At 42.5% G+C, this 16,861-nt stretch overlaps 1 protein-coding gene across 1 annotated transcript in view; it reads right to left on the bottom strand.

Moving 5' to 3' along the window:
* CNTN2 (contactin 2) overlaps positions 1–15,034 on the bottom strand; it is a 51,824-nt gene extending 36,790 nt beyond the window's left edge. The window contains exon 1 of the mRNA XM_074308939.1: positions 14,931–15,034. The gene's annotated coding sequence lies outside the window, so the exon portion shown is untranslated. The remainder of the gene's footprint in view (positions 1–14,930) is intronic.
* Between the last annotated feature and the right edge of the window lie 1,827 nt (positions 15,035–16,861).

Below are 16,861 nucleotides of genomic sequence, written 5' to 3'. Positions count from 1 at the left end.
AAAAAGGTGAGATGATTTGGGCAGGGTCACTAAGCCACCTAGATACTTTAATTAGATACATGAATAGGATACTGAACTTGGAGTCAGGAAGAGACCTGAGTTTGAATCCTGAACAAATTCTTTTCTTGTTTGGAGGCAGTGTGGGTTAAGGGTTCCATAGCTAGTAAGTCTCTGAAGCTGGATTTGAATTCAGGATTTGAACAGTTCTCATGAAATCGACCGGAGAACAATTCCTATGAAATTTATCTCTAATTGTTCCTTGTGGCACAATGAGAATCCCTGACCATAGACCTAGGAAGGTAGGGTCTAAGCAGTGGGCAGTGATTGAAAAGGATGGGGGATTAGAAAGGGAATGGGGATGGAAAGAAAGGAGGAGAGACTTGGAAACATCAATGGCCTGCTTCATTGGGATAGTCAGGGTCTCAACTGTATAAATTATCAATTTCCTAAGGTGCTAAGTCAGTCAACATGTATTTTTGTTTATTTTACCCAGCATGCTCATTCCCCTAACAGCCCCCTGACCCACCCCCATACACACAAATATATACTCTCAGCTGAAGTCTGAGTTAATTACAACTTGGACTAATTTTGTACTTTAAAACAAGGCTTCTTGGGGACTTAAAAAAATTACATTCATTTGAAAGTTCCCCTTCTGTTCTCTATCCATAAAACTTTCCCTGCAACCATTAGAATGCTTAGGGTTGGACCAGTTGTACCTGGAGGTGCTGGAACACTGTGTTAATGCTCTCTGCATATCTATGATTGTAAAAAAAAAATGAAAAGAAAGAAAATGGTTCAGCAAAATCGATCTGCTTGTTGACCACATCTGACAATACATGCAGCATTTCGTTCCCATAGTCACCCACCTCTCCTGCAGAAATGGAGAGAGCTTGGGACAGACTGAGACCCGGAGAATGCAGAATGGGGGTGCTCCTGTGGGGTGGGAGGAAAGATCCTACCCGCCATGGCTCAGGGACTTGAGTCCTCAAGCTTTGAGGTTCCTTTGCCTCATCTGTACTTTTTAAAGGTTTTATGGAACAACAGAATTTTAGATCTGGAAGGGACCCTAGGGGCTTCTAGTGCAATACATACCCTGAAAGTAATTCCTATTACATTAATTACATGGTCACCTAGTCTTCGAGTAGCTGGGTAGTGTAATCAGTAGAGTCCTGGGCCTGGAATCATGACCGTGGGCAAATCACTTCAGTGTAAAATGAGCTAGAGAAGGAAATGGCAAAATGCTCCAATATCTTTGCCATAAAAATCCCGAATAGGTTCATGAGAGTTGGACAAGACTGAAATGAGTGACCAACACGTGGCCTTTACTTGAAGACTTCCAAAGAGGAGGAATCTGCTATTTGCTTGGGGAAGTCTATTCCATTTGAGGGCAGATCTACTCATTAGAGAAATTTCCCTAATGCCCACATTTGCCTTTTTTAGTTGGGTACTTTGTTTCTTTGGGGATCAAATTCTGCCTTCTCCTGATATTATTAAAGATAGAAGACATATTTCACAATTTCTTCCAACCAATCTCTCTTATCTAAATTTGAGAGGTCATATCTTTCATCTATCTATACAGGCTCTGGCTTTCCCTACAATCATCCAAGAGCAGTTCCTCCCTGAGAGACCGCTCTAACTCCTTCAATACAACTTGTATTTTCCTACATCTGTGCTCACCATTCCCAGATGCATTTAGATTAGACTCTGATAGCCTAAATTGTTTCCATCTTTCAAAGTCCCAGGTCAAATCTGTGAGTTAATAAACGTTTATTAAGTCCCTACTATGTGTCAGGCACTGTGGTGAGCACTAAGAATAGAAAAGGAGGCAAAATATAGCCCCTGGTTGTAAGGAACTTACAAGCTAAGGTGGTGGTGGGGGGACTTGCCATTTCCTTCTGCAGTTCATTTTACAGATGAGGAAACTGAGTCAATGGAGGTCATACAGCTAGTAAATATCTGAGGCAGGATTTGAACTCATGAAGAGGAATCGTCTTGACTTTATGCCTGGTGCTTTATCCATTGCTGCCCTACTAGAATTAAGAAAGGTTGGCAAAGGCTCCCTGGAGAAGATGGGATTCTTTGTGGGGGGAGCTTGAAGGAAGCCAGTAGGTAGAAATGAGGCAGAAGAGAATTTCCATTATGGGGAACAGACAGAGAAAATGTATGGAGCTAAGAGATGGAGTGTCTTGTTCATGGAAATATCCAGGAGCAGGAGGTCAGCCTTACTGGATAGACCTAGCTCAGGTATAAGGTGCAAAAAGACTAGAAAAGTGGCAGGGAGGTGTGTGTGGGTCTGAAGGGCTTTGAATGTCAAACAGGAGTCTCTATTTGATCCTAGAAGTGATAGAGAACCACTGGAATTCACTGAGTGTGGGGGGAGAAGGGAGGGCAGTGAAATTCCACATCTTTACGGAGCTTTCCCTGATCACATTTGGCCCTGCTCTGAATTTTTATCCTATTATTGAATATCTATCATTTTACATTTTGCATTCATATATATATCATCTCTTCAATTATGATGGGAGCTCCTTGGGAGTCAAGGAAATTAGCTTTATACATCTTTGTATCCATCATATTGCCTTGTTCTGTGCACTCAGTGGGAAGTGCAAGGATCAGCTAGATGCAGTGGATGCAATGCTAGAGTCAGAAAGGCCTGAATTCAAATCAAGCCTCAGACACTTAACTAGATGTGTGATCATAAGGAACTCACTTAAAACAGGTCCGCCTCAGTTTCCTCATCTGTAAAATGGGGATATCTACAGCTTCTACCTCTTAGAGTCTAGAGAATAAAATGAGATTCGTACTTTTTATAACCTTGAAATGCTATTGTATTTTACAACTGGTTGGCTGATTCCAACTAGAAGATCCCACCTAGAAACTAGGCAGGCAGTGTTATAGTAGAGTGAGTATTGGAGGGGGTACCAGAAAACCCCAGAATCTGACTCAGAGAGGACTTAGTCTAGTTTAATGCATACCTGTGTAGAAATCCAGGCAGTCATTCAGCCTCCACTTAAATAAAGACCTCCGATAATGGAGAAGCTGCCATCCAGAGATCCAGTCTGGGATAGAAACCAGGAAGACTTGAATTCAAATTCTGGCTCTGACCCTTATTTAACTTTGGACAGAGCACTTTATCTCAATTTCCTCACGGGGATAATTGGATAGATACTAGCTGTTTTATATGAATATAGAGAGTAGCTTTCAAACTCTGAACACTATGTAAACACAAGGAATTATTATCATCATCTTTGGTGTAGGATTCTGGAGCCTTAATTCTTCCAGATGCTTGGAATCGTTTCTGCAGGGAAGTACCTTGGAAAACCCAGATTCCTGACTCTCATATCTGATAGAAAGATTTGCCTCTGAGGCCAGATTGGGTTCTGCCTCCTATTGCTTCTAAACAAGCTGGAGGGGCAGGCCATAGACTCAGAACTGTGTTCTGGAAAGGGCCTGTGGTGCTAGCAGCTGGCCTAGAGACCAGGCTGGCACAGCTGACCTGTAGCAAGGCAGGGTTTGGGCACAGGCTGGCACAGACGGGCACGAGCCAGCCTAGTCAGGAGCCAGGCCTGCTGAGGCAGAGCAGCACAAGGGGGAGAATCTGGTTGAGGGAGCTGTTGCAATTTTTCCCGAGCTCAGGATACAGTAGAGCTTTGGAAGCCAGCTATAGATAAGAGGCAGACAGGGTGCATCCATAAAAAGGTGTGGGGGGGGTAAGGACCCAGTTTCTTCCTGCCTCTTTCAGAACCAGATTTAAAGAAAAGGTGAATCCCAAAGGCCAGCCCTTAATCCATCCAGCTCCTGGGCCTGTCTGTGTGCTGGGGCAAGGGAGAAGTGCCTGAGGTCTATAAAGGGCGATTGGGGGGGGCGAGGGAGATATAGTGGTCAGGGGCTTCCAAAAACAACCACATAGCAACAGCAACAGACCAAACAAAGTACTTATTTATTCAGATTTAGAAAGTCAATATGTTCATCACCAGCTCCTCTAGGGAAAGATGCTCACTATGGCCCTTTAGGATCTCATAACTTGGTGAAGATGGATCAGAGTTCAGATGAGTATGTAGGTATCCTGGAGAACAGGACTAGCTGTCATTTTTGAGTATAATCATCTTCCTTTTTTACCCAGAGTTAAGAGGGCTTAGGATGGTGGAAAGAATATTGAATAGAGAGTCAGGAAAACCACTACTCTTATTGCTGTTCCTAAATCACTGATTGTAATTTAGATAAATCACTTCCCCTTTCTGCTCTCAGTTGTCTTGTCTGTAAAATGGGGTGGTGGAAAGAATACTGGATTTAGAGTTAAAAGACCTAAATCATTTCCCCTCTCTGCTCTCAATTTTCTTGCCTGTAAAATGGGGTGGTGAAAAGAATACTGGATTTAGTTAAAAGACCTAGATTTAAATCTTAACATTACTGTTTACCTTCTGTGTGATCTTAGACAAGTTATTCACAACTCTGCGACTTGTCAAAATGGGGCGGTCTGACTAGATTGACCTGTAAGGTCTCTCAGGTCCCTGCTAGCTCCATGACCTCTTTGGCTTCTTGACTCTTGACCCACACACGAGCTTCTTGAGACCCCATATATACACATTGTTCCTTCCATTTTCCTTTTCTCTTGTGGATTCACTCCAAAGTTTCTAGCACATATGCAAGATTAGATTTGCTCTTAATTAAGCAAATGCATGTTTCCATGCATTCAGCTACATGCATGGAAATAAACATTGATTGAGCCCCATTATATGCTTGATGCAGAGGAAAAGTGCTATGAACTTGGAGTCAGGCTAGTTTTGCTGCTCGTTACATGGCCTGATGCAATTTCCTCAACTTTAATGCACCCTAGATTCTTCATCTGAACATTATCATTTATTCTTGTACACAAGGGGGAGAAACCTTTTTTGTGGAGTATAAATGAGCGATTTTGGGGTGGAGGATGACCTTGTGGTATATGCCCATTAATGCTCAGTGTGTTTTATCAATGCATTTGTCTATGGGGATCCATGTGGACACATGATTAATGTGGGTAAACATGCCCTTATCATCTGCAGCCATCCATTGTGTGCCAATGTGCTTGCACCTGTATCTCCATGTGTGCCCAGAGATATTGATGGGTGCCTGTCCCTTTGAGAGTGCAGAAGCCCCCATTCCAAGAGTTCATGGCCTTGATAGGATCATCAACTTCAAAAGAAAGCTACTTTAGAGATCATGTGATCTCCCAGTGATAGTACAAGAATAAATGACAATGTCTCACACTTGTAGAGCCTTTTATAATTTATAAAGCAAATTTCCTTACAACAGCCTCATTCTGAAAGAAGCAGCAGTACGGTGTTATAGGGAGGGCACTGCTCGGGAGTTGGAGTTTCTGGGTCATATTGTCAGCTCTGCCTATGTGACCCTAGAGGGGGTTGAAGTGGGAGTAAATTTTAAAAATTTTGTCAATGAACAAAAAATTCAATATTCTCTTCCTCCTACCTCTGCCCCACTGAAAATAAAAATAAAAGCAAAACAAATATGCATAGTAAGGCAAAATTAATTCTCCATTTTGGCCATGTCCAAAAACATATGTCTGAATTTACCCCGTCAAGTCTACTACCTCTCTGTCATGGGGTGGGTCATCAAGTCTACCAAGCATTTATTAAGAGTCTCCTATGTGCCTATGCTCCTATGCTAAGTTCTAGGACACAGAGGGAGCTAATGAGAGAAACAGCAGACAAATAATTATGTACGAACAAGATTTGGACAGGATAAACTGGAGATTACCTCAGAGGGAAAATACAAAGGAAGGTTTTGTGAAGAAAGGGGACATTAGCTGAGACTTGAAGGAAGCCCAGGGACCCAGGACATGTTTCTGGAAAATCATTCCAGGCATAAGGGACAATCAGTGAAATTATTTTGCTTAAGAAACAGCGGGGAGGGCCGTGTAACCAGATCATACAGTATTTGCAAGGGGAATAAAGTATAAGAAGACTGAAAAGGTAGGAAGGGACCAGATGAAAAGCTTTAAAAGCCACAGACAGCGAGGTTGCACAAAGCATAGAGCACCATTCACCTCCCTGAGTTCAAGTCTGACTTCAGATACTTAACCCTGGTTTGTTTCAGTTTTCTCATCTGTAAAATGAGCTGGGAGGAAATGACAAAGGAAATCCTTTGCCAAGGAAACCCAAAGTCACAAAGAGTCAAACATGACTGAAAAATGTCTCAGCTCGACTTTGAAAGCCAAAGTATTTGCATCTGATCCTAGGGGTGAGAGGGAGTCGCTAGAGTTTATTTGGGTAGGGGGGGAAGCATGGTCACACATTCACTTTGGGAAAATCATTTGGGCAGACAAGGAGAAGACAGGAAATGGAGAGAGATTTGTGGCCAGGAATGAGGTGATATGGGCTTTCACTAGCATGGTGGCAGTGTCAGAATGGTGTTTTTATCAAGGGAGAATCGACTAGACTTTGCAATGGGACTTAGGTGGTGAGTGAGAGTGAGGATTTGAGGATTACTTCTAGATTGTGAGCCTGGATAACTCTAAGTGTAATGGTGCCCTTGACAGTAATAGGGAAGCTGTTTTGGGGAAAGAAAATGAGATTAGTTTTGGACACATTGAGTTTAAGAAGTCTCTGGGGCATCCAGTTTGAGATAGCCAATAGGCAGCTGGAGATGTGAGATTACAGGGCAGAAAAGACTCTAGGATGGATGAGAAGATTTCAGAAACATCATCATAGAGATGATAATTGAATCCTTGGGAGCTGATGAGATCGCTAAGGGAAACAGTATAGAGGGAGAAAAAAGGAGCCCTGGGGAATAATACCCTTGTTTGTTAGCTTTTGAGACTTGGGTGAAGGTCCAACCAAGGAGACTGAGAAGAAATGGTCAGATAGGTAGGAGAAAGAGCAATATCTGGAAAACCTACAGGGAAAAAGGAGAGGAATATGATCTCAAAATCTGTAGAAAGAGGAGGAGGCATGTTTCAGCTTGGATGCTCTGGGATTGTGGAATGGTCATAGAGTTCTTAAATCTTGCAGAGTCACTTCCTTTACCTGTAATTTTTAAATTATCAGACTAAATATGCTCTAAGTTTTATTTTAGCTCAAAATCATATGATCCTAAGTAAGTTGGATTGGGATTGTTATCCCATTTTGCAGATGAGCAAATAGAGTCACAGAGATATTTGGCAGTATTGGGATTGGAATCCAGGTATGATTCCTCTTTCAGTACTCACACACCATCATACAATAATGCCTATTAACAAGTATTTATAAAATTTTAATATTTTATTTTTCCTATTTATGTATAATTTTTTAACCTTTATTTTTTATCATTTTAAGTTTCAAATTTTCACCCACTTTCCTTCCCTCCCTTCAATTTTGTGAAGGCAAGCAATTTGATTAAGGTTATTTATATATGTTTAAAAAGTATTTGAAAGAAGTTTTAGTATCTAACTTGCCTGGAAAGGTCAAATAACGAAGTTCAGTAGCTTAAGCAGCAGCTTCTCATCTTTTCCAGGAAGGCTTTCCTAATCTCTCTTAATTCTAGTATCTTCCCTTTGTTGTTTATTTACTATCTTGTACATATCATAGGTTGTCCTATCATACTATGTCTCCCCATCATACTATGAGCTCCTTGAGAGGAGATATTGTCTCAGCTTTCTTTGAATCCCCAGTGCTGAGCATAGTGCTTGGCAGATAGTAGCTACTTAATAAGTGTTTATTGACTGGCTGACATAGTGATATAGTCATGGGAATGTCTGAAGAGAGGATATATGAAAGATATTATGAAGGTAGAATTGACAGGGCTTGACAACTGGACATTGATGATAAATAGGAGAGAGTTTCCAGAGGCAGGGACCCCAAACAGGTATCTTTTGCTGGACAGAACTTTCCTGGTAATGTGTCAGAATAGTTCCAGAGAACTAGAATGGACCTCAGGGGGTGTGATTAATCCAGTCTGGGCCAAAAGCTCCAGGTGGTTGAACAGCAAATACAAAGCGTTGTCTTCTGAGATGAACCCAGTGAGTAACTTGTCCCAAGTCAAGATTTCGGTTGGGTTCTACAGAGCCCACTCTAGTCACTGAGACAATTGACTCCGAAAGTTCTGGATATGTGTGCTGAATAGAGTGTCTCTCTTAGAGCTCAGTGAGAGTTTGAATTTCTAGAGAGCATCAAGAATTACAAAGTGCAGAGATTGCAGTAGGCTTGTGAAGTAGGTGATGACAGATATGTTGGTGAATATCCAGAGGAGGGCGGGATGGCAACCTGATTGGTGGCTTAGGTTCAGTCTATATGAGGATCAGTGAAAGCATGTGAAGATAATGGTCCTGGAGAAGGAAAGAGTGGGGGGACAGCTCTTCAAGTATTGGAAAGACTATTAAATCCAGAAGGATTAGGCTTATTCTTTTTTGTTCTAAAGAGTAGAATCTTGAGCAATGAAGTTGTCAAGAGGTGAATTTGCAAAATCTTATAAAAGTGAATGTTGAAAACAATCTTTATGTGTAATTAGAAAAAATAAAATACTATTAAGTCGGGGGGAAAAGCGGTGAATTTGAATTTGATATTAGGAAAAGCTTCCCAATGATCAAAACTAACCAGAAGTAGAAGCTGCTGTCTCCGGAAATGGTGGGTCCCTCATTGTAAGTGATATATAAGCTCAGACTATGTAGCCACTTGTAGACAAATTGTAGAAGGTTGTTCAGATTGGGGGGAAGCATTTATTAAGCATTCTACCATGTGCCAGGCATTGGTTTAGGAACTTTACAAATATCTCATTTGACTCTCCCAATTTTGGGAGATAGGGGCTATAACCTCATTTTACTATCAAGGAAGCAGAGGTTAAATGATTTGCCCAGATGGTGAGTTTCTGAGGCTGGATTTAAACTCAAATTTTCTTGACTCTAAGCCCAGCAATCCTGACCTTAAGTGATGATGCACAAAGAAAGCCTATTTGGCAACCTCCTCATCAAAAAAACATAATACTAAGGAAAGGATCTCCACTTCATTCAAACTTTACATTTTACAGAAGATTAAAAACTAGGACTTAAGAGGACAACAACCAGATAATGATAAAGCAAAGAGTATAGGTCAGTTCTCACCACAGAACCCAAGTCAGAACTCTGTAAAGTGATGGACTGGGCCTAAAGTATGCCGGTATAGGATGTGTTAACCAATCAATCTATGAATCAATCAGTCTTCAATCAATTAATGAGCATTTATTGTCAATTAGGTGCCAATCATTCTAGCTAGTGAGACAAAAAAACAAAAAACAAAAACCAAAAAACACTCCCTGTCCTAGACAAGCTTATATTGTCCTGGAGGAAACAACATTCAAATAAGCACACACACACATACACATACTCATGTTTATATATTTTAAAATATGAAACATGTACACAAGTAAATAGAAAGTAATTTGGGGGAAGACCAGAAAAGCCTTCAAGTAGGAATTTGCATCTAAGAATCAGAGATGAGAAAGGAATGCCTTCTGGGAACAGCCTGTGCAAAGCTGTGGAGGTGGGAGATGGGACTTTTTTTTTTTTTTTTAACAGAAAATAAGTAGGCTACTTTGACTAGAATGTAGAGTGTTGAAGACACTCTGTAATAGTAAGCCTAGAAAATAGGTTGGAGCCCATTTATGAAGGGCTTTGAATGCCAACCAGAGGAGTCTGGAGGGAACTGAATGGGGGGGGGAGTCCTGGATCTACTAAGAAGATTTGAACATGCATGGGTTCATTATCTGAAGCATATGTGACATCTGGCTATTTTGTATGAGTTGTGATATATCTATTCTTCAGCTCTTTATTCAGTACAATTAGAATAAATTTGTAGAAAGGGAAACTCAGGTTCCTTCTAAGAAAGGACTTCCTTAGCCCTGGATGATGAAATACTGGAACATGCTTATGTATAGTCTTCCATCCCTGGAGAAACTTTAAATTAGCATAAATCTTCATTGTCCAGTCTTCATAGACATATTTTCGAAGAGGTAAGAAAGGGGAAAGATCAGAATACATCTTTCCTCTTTTCTTTTTTTCTTCCTTCCTTCCTTGCTTTCTTTCTCTTTTCCTTTCTTTCTTTCTTTGAAAATTTCTCTTTTTTCTTCCTCCTTTCCTTTCCTTTTTCCTTTTCTTTCTCCCTCCCTCCCTCTCTCTCTTTCCTTCCTTGTTTCCTTCTGCATTTTCTTTTTTCCTACTGTGAACTTTTTTCCTCTCCTTTCCCAGCCTGCCCTAGAGATGGCTACCATTAGACACAGATATATATGTATACATCTGCATATATGTAATTATAAATATGTACGTATGTGTATAAACATCTATTTATCAGTTCCTTCTTTGAAGGAAGATATGTCTTCTGTCCTTTGTAGTTGATTTGAGTTGTTTGTTATAATATTCAAAATTACTTGGTCATTCAACCTTCTCTTTTCACTGTTCATTATTTCATGAACTTTCTTTTAAAAAATTTATTTCATTTAAAAATTTTGAGTTCCAAATTTTCTTCCTTCCTCCCCCACCCATTGAGAAGGCAAACAACATAATGCCCATTATACATGGTATGCTTTTTTTTTTTCTAATCCTGGCATTTTAAAAGTTTCAAACTACCTTTCATGAACGTTTCTTTCATTCCTCAAACATTTTATGATTAACACTTATGTCCAAGAGTTATATTTATCTAGTTTATACTAAGGAATAATAATAGTTTACATATTTAAGAATTACAAAAGGGCTTTCCTTCCAACAAGCCTGCCAGGTAAGGAGTATACAGATATTATTATCTCCATTTTATAGTTGTTGAAACTAGGGAAGGGAAATCAAAGTCAGCTATTAAGTATTAGAGCTGTCATTTGAACCTCATATCTCATGCCTTTCTGCATGGATTCTGGAGATGTGCAGCTTGCCAGCAATCCTTTCTGAGGGTAACTAAATCCTAGGAACTGGAAAGAACTTTGAGATTAGATATTCCACAATCCCTTAATTCATTCTAGATGGATAGTATAGTAGCTTATTCTCACACTGACTCTCCCTAAAAAGAGATGTCACTAGCTCCTAAAGTATAACTACCTCTATAGTCAGAAAGCTTTTGCAGTCTTTGGTTCTTCCTCCTACGTTCACAGTTTTTGGTTTCTTTGTGACATCTATTCTCTCAGTGCTCTAGACAACTCTATAAGAGAAGGGGCTTAGTGTGATGCCTGAAATAATTTCATTGTTGTTCAGTCATATCCAACTCCTTGTGATTCCATTTGGGGTTTTCTTGACAAATACACTAGAATAATTGCCATTTCCTTCTCCTGCTCATTTTACACTCAAGGAAATCAAGGCAAACAAGTTTAAGTGATTTGCTTGGGTATCATTTGAACTCAGAACTTCCTGACTGCAGATCAGGCACTCTATCCATTTTTCCATTTAGTTGCTTCCTACCTCCAGCCCAGATTAACTAGATGCTTAATAAATGCTCACTGACCACTCTTTATTGGGAGAGTTTCCCATCTGGGTATTCAATTCTCTGTTCCTGACCCCTAAATGGGACTTCATTGTGCTGAGAGGAGGGCATTGAGGAATGGTATGTTTTGACTAAAGAAACTTGTTTTCAGATCTGGGCAGCTTTTTATTTTGAGGATGGGAATAGGTGAGAAAGGTAGGCAGAGCCCAAGAAAAAGAGATCAATCAGAAGTGGGTGGGTCTTTCATGGAATCAGAGTCAGGAAAAGAAATAAGGGGGTACTGAAGCATCACACACATATATACAAAGACACACTATGACTGCCTACCTCCTCCTTCCCTCCGGGAATACATCTATTCCTTCTAGTGGTCAGTATGATCTTGGTGTTGGATCAAAGCAACACTTCAGAGACACTTCTGCCTCCTTCCCTGTCTGCCTTTGTCTCCTGCCTTCTTTCTTTTTTAACCCAGACTCCCCAGGGAGTGCCAAGGGAAAGATGGGATGAAAGAGGACTGGAATTTCTGGGATTTTATCATAAAACAAAAATAATGCCACCTGCATAAAACTACAGGTAACTGCTAGGTGGTGTAAAGCAGTAAAAGAACAATATGGAGAATTAGGGGAAAATAGCTAATATTTGTATTTAGCATTTTTCATTAGTTTTCACAACAATCCTGAGAGGCAAGTCAGGCAAGTATTTATCTTCCCCATTTGACAGAAGAGGAAGATCCCAGATGGTAAATAGACTTGACTGAAGGTAAACCATTAAGAAATGGAAGAACCAAGCTCCAGAACTCTTGATTCCAAATCCACTGATCTTTTTACTATACCATAATGTAACAAATTATAAATGCAACTATGGAAGGATGTGTAATAATGCAAAGTGAAGAAAGCAGAGACAATAGAATTTTACAAGAAGCAGTATGGTTCCCTGGCAGACAATGGGTTGGAAGTTTTGAGTTTGAGTCCCCATCTTAATCCCAAGCTAGGTGTATCTCTTCATTTATCTGTGACTCAGGTTTTTCCATATGTAAAATGAAGGGATCAGATCAAGAAAGCCTCTAAATTCCCTCCCAATCTAAATCTATGATGCCTATGTTTATATACTAACTACACATCGACATTTACAAATCTATAGAAAAATATTTTGAAAAGTAAATGAAAGAATCATAAACTAGAGTTGGAGGGGACCCAGAGGAAATAATGGAAAATGTAATTATTGCTAAAAAAAACAACCCAAGAGTTTTAAAGTTTTTTAAAATATTGATTAGCCTGTTAGGTTATGTTAGGAAAGAAAAAAGAGAGAGAGCTTGGGGGTGGGGATGGGGATGGAGGGTGAGGGGTGGGTACATTGCCTCATTGCTGCAGCCTGTCTGTGAAGGGATAACTGACTGGGGCATTGTAGGGAGCGTTTGGAGGGGAATAGCTATCTGCTTCTTAGAACTAGCTTTCAGACAAGAACTCCCTTCCCCACAGGTCCTAGGGAAAAAGAGAGTTGCAAGGTTCTCTGAGTCAACTTTTAATTATTCAGAAGAACCTTTATTCTGTGCCTAGACCTATAAACTATCTTCCTGTCTATTTCCAGAATGGAGTTCTCAGATCTCAAGAGCAGCTCTTTTTAGAGATGAGGAAGAGGAGCCCAAAACTTATGATAATAATCGGATTTGGGCATCATCTCCCTTCCCCTTCTCCTAATAGAGCATTGATTTGTACTTGGAAGGAGACCTTAAAGATCACTTAATTCAAAGTTCTCATTTTACAGACTAGGAAACTGAGGTTCAGGGTTTTCTTGATGAAGGCTGTGCAGATGGTAAGTGACAGAGGTCAGATCAGAACCTCAGACCTTCTATTCCAAAGACAGAGCTTTCCACAGCACCCCTTGTGCTGCCTCTTCAAGTGCTGAGTAGATTGGGAAACATGTTGGAGGCCTTGGGAAAATAGGGGAACAGAAATAAAGCAGGGGGCAGAACACAGGAACAAAGAGAGTCCTGTTTAGGGGAGCAAATAGGGCTCTGAGCACATCCTCTCTCTGTGCTCTCTTGCACACAAATGTTCACACGATCTCGTCCCTATCACCCCTCCCCCTTCCTCTGGATTCTCAAACCTCCAAACAACCTTGAATGACATCTCTGGTTCCTAGACCTCAAGCTCACCCCTTGTAGCCTGGCTGAGTGCTTTCCTGATCCTCCCTCTCTCCCATCCTAGTCCTGTTCAGCACTGGGCTCCTCTCTGATTCTATCATTCTCCCTTCCCCCCTTCTTACCACCCCACAATTGGAGGACCTCGTAGTGCCACGACTGTAGGCCCCACACCAGGGTTTCTTTAGAAGGGCTACGGGCATTGGCTGCAGAGACTAGTAGTCATCACTGGCTCTTTTTTACATATAATAGCTACTTGCATTTATATAACATTTTAAAGTTTGAAAAGTGTTATCTCATTTGATCCTCACAATAACACAAGGATGCAAATAGCATTATCCCCATTTAAAAGATGATGAAACTGAGGGGACTTAGGTTAGGTGGCTTGCCCAGAGTCACACAGCTAGCAAGTGTCTGAGGGAGGATTGGAGTGTGCTCTTTTTTTCCCTCTGTCACATCCTTCCTCCCCCACTCGTTTTCCTACCTCTAGTCCCTTCTCTTATAAGGAAGTTAAAGCTTCCTGAAAATCTTTCCTCCTCCCACTAGGTGTAGAAGAAGAGAGAGGGAGGAATGCCGGGCTTCAAGACCCCCCTCCCCAGATCCTGTTATTCACGTATGTCAAGTAGCTCGGGTTCACTTCTCTTCCCTGGACCCCTTTCTTTAAAACATTTCCTTCCTTTCTAAAACTTGAACTCCAGTCTCTGGTGGACACCACTCTCCACTCCTTGTCCCGCCCCCACCCCCACCCCACTCCACAATCACAATCAACCTTTTCCCCGTTTTGCAAAACAAAACTTAACCCCCACCCCCCAAGAAAACAAAACAAAGCAAAAAGCCTTAAAACACCATAAAACTTAAAAAAAAAAAAAAAAAAAAAAAAAAAAAAAAAAAAGACTTCGGAAGGAAGTGCTTAACTAACCATCTCCAGACCCTCAGAGAAACCGCCTGCTTTTCCCAGGATGTTCTTGGCCAGCCTGGGGTACTAGGAGCCCGGAGTTGCTGTTTGCTGGGATACCTGGCATCTCTGGGGATGGAGCGAACCTCGGGGTTCCCCTAGGAGAGCTGCCCCTTAGCTGGAGGGCCTCCCTTATCCCCGGCTGCCACATTCCGAGACACGCTGCTGGGAGTCGGTCCCCAGCCTCCCTCAGTCAGTCCGGGTTACCCGAATGAGGATGGAGAGGGACGGAGAAGACCGGCTACCCTCTCGGGGTCCCCCATGGCGGGGATGCAGGGATGCTAGGGGAAGTCAGCCAGGTGCCTGACAACCCCTTCCCTGCCCACGCCCCCTCCCCAGCCCCAAGTTTAGCTGAGATTTTCTGAGCCTGGAGCCCAAGCCGGGACCATCTTCTTGAAGCCCGGGGGGTACCCAGGGGCCGGGGACGTACCTGGGACGCAGGGTGTGGATCAGAGGCGAGCCGACGCAGCAGCCCGAGTCCTTGAGCCCGGAACCACCTTCTCTCCCCCGCCCTCCTCCCTCAGCCTCTCGCCGTCCTGCCGCCGCCGCCGCCGCCGCCGCCGCCGCGGCTGGTGAGTGTGTGTGTGCGCGCCCCTAGCCACTGCAGCATCTCTGCATCACGATGTGCTCCTCCCTCTCCCTCTCCGTCTCCCTCTCCTCCTCCCCCTCCCCTCTTCCTCCACCTCTCTCCTGTCTCCCTCTCCCTCTCTCACACGCTCGGCTCGCCGGCTCTCTCAATTTCTCAGCCAACGCTTCCCCGTCCCCTGAGAGGGCTTTCTCTCTCCCCCACCCCATTGTCCCCCTCCCTGGTCCCACACCCTCTTATCTTTACCTCATTTGCTGCCGTCTAAGGACCAGTGAGCGAGCCAGACTCCCCGCATCCTCCATAATTCATGGGCAGCACCAACCTCGGCTGCGCTGCTCTTGTCTGGTCCTCACTCCATCCCCGCCCTGAGCTTCGCTTCTTGCTCATCCCCAAATTGAGTCTCCCTCTGTCGAAAGACTTGAGACTTCTTCAGTCTGGTTCTCTGAGAGCCTCAGTGGTGGGTGGTGGGTGGTGATGGGGGAGCCAGAGGGGAAAGCCCTCCCCACCAGTCTTGGAGTTCTGCAGAGGCAACCCAGGCTTGTCTCAAAAATGTGCCCCCCCAAAAGAAATCACCGAGGAGAGAAGATTCAGGGGTGGGTTGGGGGGGACCCGATAGCCATCCTCCAGCATCTGAAGGGCTGTTGGGTGAAAGGGAAAGGATCGGCCCCATTCTGCTTGATCCCAGGAGGTAGAACTAGGGGCAATGGGCTCGAGATGTAGAAAGGTCAGTTGGGGTTGGATGTCAGGAAAAACTCTGAGAGCTAAGCAAAAGTGGAATGTGCTTCTTGTGGCTTTTTTTCCCCAGTGGAGGCTTCAGAGATTAGACAGGCACTGGTGGGATATGTCAGAATGCAGATACTTTGTGTAAAATTACAGATTTTAGATGGGAAGAGGCCTTTTCATTTTACAGATGAAGAAACTGAGGCACAGAAAGAGTAAATGACTTTTCTAGAGTCATACAGTTAAAATATTAGAGGTGGGATTTTAACTCGGGTTTTTCTGACTCCCAAGTTCAGTCTCCTATCCATTACACCCTACTGCTAATGTGGAATAGATGGCTTTTGAGGTTTCTCTTAATTCTTGACTTCTTTGAAGACTATTCTATACTGGGAAAGTTTGGGAAGGAGTGAGTTGGTTAAGTGAAAAAACTGTATTTAGGAAGGCCGATTCTGCCGAGATCAGTCAATGAACATGTGTGGTGATTTCATTATGCACCACCACCTCCTGGGAAAATTAATGTGGAGAGTCTGGGACAGAAAGAAAGACGGGAATATTCCACTCATGTCTGGACTTCTTTAGCTGGACTATCAAAGTGTCCTCATTACCTAAGTCTTCCCTGATGGCTTCTGTATTATACCCTGAGCCAAGAGAAGATTGATGATTTACTGGCCCCAGTATGTTTTATGCCACCCCGGTGTGTTGAGTCTTAAGCAGGATTCTTGCTTCCCCCTTTTTGTTTTATTTTTTCCCAAATTGAATCTGGCCATAGGTAGGTGTGAGTAGGGAATGCTTCTCCAAAGTCAAATCTTGAAGACTTGGATTATTTTTCTTAACGGCAGTCAAATGGAGTAGGAATTGTCCAGGGCCCATTGTGTATAGAGGTGGAGGGAGCGAATTTGGCAGTTTCTAATTTTTGTCCCCATGAGACAAAGGAAGTCTGTTCCCCAGATCTGTTCTTCATTTTCCCCCTGGTTTCTGAAGAGAACATTATACTAGTGTTATGTCATTTCTGCCTCTCACTGACTGAGACCAGGGCTTCTGATTTTGCTAACAAC

Source organism: Sminthopsis crassicaudata, chromosome 4 (assembly GCF_048593235.1).
Source record: "Sminthopsis crassicaudata isolate SCR6 chromosome 4, ASM4859323v1, whole genome shotgun sequence".
Lineage (NCBI taxonomy): Eukaryota > Metazoa > Chordata > Mammalia > Dasyuromorphia > Dasyuridae > Sminthopsis > Sminthopsis crassicaudata.
Note: the sequence above shows the minus strand (reverse complement) of the source record. Positions and strands in the feature narration are given on the sequence as shown.